At 40.8% G+C, this 1,489-nt stretch overlaps 1 protein-coding gene across 1 annotated transcript in view; it reads left to right on the top strand.

Moving 5' to 3' along the window:
- The first annotated feature begins 6 nt into the window (after positions 1–6).
- sepsecs (Sep (O-phosphoserine) tRNA:Sec (selenocysteine) tRNA synthase) overlaps positions 7–1,489 on the top strand; it is a 12,186-nt gene continuing 10,703 nt past the window's right edge. The window contains exon 1 of the mRNA XM_005752077.1: positions 7–186. The gene's annotated coding sequence lies outside the window, so the exon portion shown is untranslated. The remainder of the gene's footprint in view (positions 187–1,489) is intronic.

Raw genomic sequence — 1,489 nt, 5'->3', positions numbered from 1 at the left:
CGGCTTCTCTTCTCTCTTCACGCTGGAGCACGACTTTGCACGGCGTTGACCACGTGAGCAACGCTTGGTGGTCACGTGAAGGCGTCCTGCAGTCTGTCTGTGTGCTACTTTCTCATTCAGATGTGTGCGTACATGTCTGCGGTTTGTTTGGCGTCCACGTGAAGACATTTTTTGGAAAACCGCGAGGTAAGAGCACGCACCGTGAGTTAGCAGAGCGGCTCTGACGAAGATGCGCCGTGTTTTATTTTCCGGCCCGGAACACATTAGCTTAGCTTAGCCTAGCTTAGCCTGGCGGAGCTAGCCTGTACTCTGTTCCTAAGCAAACTCTGGATTGAAACCAGACTTCTAGCACTGAGTAAGTTAGCACTCGTATAACACAGGGACAATTTTAGGCTCAAACATTTAGGTAGGGCTCAGCTTCTAATGGGGAAAACATTCATTTAGTGTTACATATTGCAATTTTTCCATGAATCAAATAAGAATAGTTAATGCATATATGATATATATATAGTTAATACAGCGCTGTAACTATCACGAGTCGTATACCACGAGATATTTTATAAAGAAAATAAATAATGACATAAACTGCAATCGTCAGGTCGTTAGAAGGATGACGATTGCAGGTGATTTAAACAGGTCATTTCACTTGCACCTGCTTTAGGGTGGATCCGTAAACCTGAGGGAAAGGCTCAGTCATGGTGACCAGAGTTTTCCTGAGTAAGGCGGAAACCGATTTGCTGCAAAGCACATGTGACGATAAACATGCACAACATTGTTTCAGCCTCTTAACAGAAAGACTGCCACTCCATGTACCTGTACAAGAAGCAATCTGATAATAAAGTTGCTTTTACATACAGGTTTTTGAATACAAAGCCTCATTTTGCTGTAAGGACTCAACAGAGGGCATTAGGCATCCCATTTCAAGTGTGCTACTGAAAAGTTTTCCATTTAATTTCACTACCTGTAAATAAGGTAAATGAACATAGTATTTGTGACATAAGTTACTGAAAGGTTTGGAAGAATCCACATTTAGCACACTGCTTAGTTATGTGACACATTAATCAGTGAATGCAGGCAAAACAGAAGGCACCTTGGCTTGATAACAGCGTTGTAGACTTTGGTCACTCATCCGCTCTTATTGGTTTCTCTTCACTGACATCATCCTGCTTTTGCCCTCACTCCCCGTCTCTATTTTCCTCTTAGTCTTTGTGCTGTCATTAAAAAGTACATGTAACACTAAAACAGTATTTAAAACCCAGTGAAAGGCATAAACTGATCCATATTAATTATCCATCTATGTCAATTGCAATGTTCAGATTCAGTATTGCACTGATACTGATATATGATGTAAAGCAGCGGCCCCCAACCTTTTTTGTGCCAGACAGTATTTTCACGGACCTTTTTTAATGTGTCACAGATAAATACAACAAAATAAAATGATACGACCAAGACAGCAACTGTGGTATTTTCTAAATATAATAATAAACGC

Source organism: Pundamilia nyererei, unplaced genomic scaffold (assembly GCF_000239375.1).
Source record: "Pundamilia nyererei isolate P.nyererei 1_Seehausen unplaced genomic scaffold, PunNye1.0 scaffold00344, whole genome shotgun sequence".
In the NCBI taxonomy this organism is placed as follows: domain Eukaryota; kingdom Metazoa; phylum Chordata; class Actinopteri; order Cichliformes; family Cichlidae; genus Pundamilia; species Pundamilia nyererei.
The sequence above is the reverse complement of the archived record's forward strand: the minus strand, read 5'-3'. Positions and strand labels throughout refer to the sequence as shown.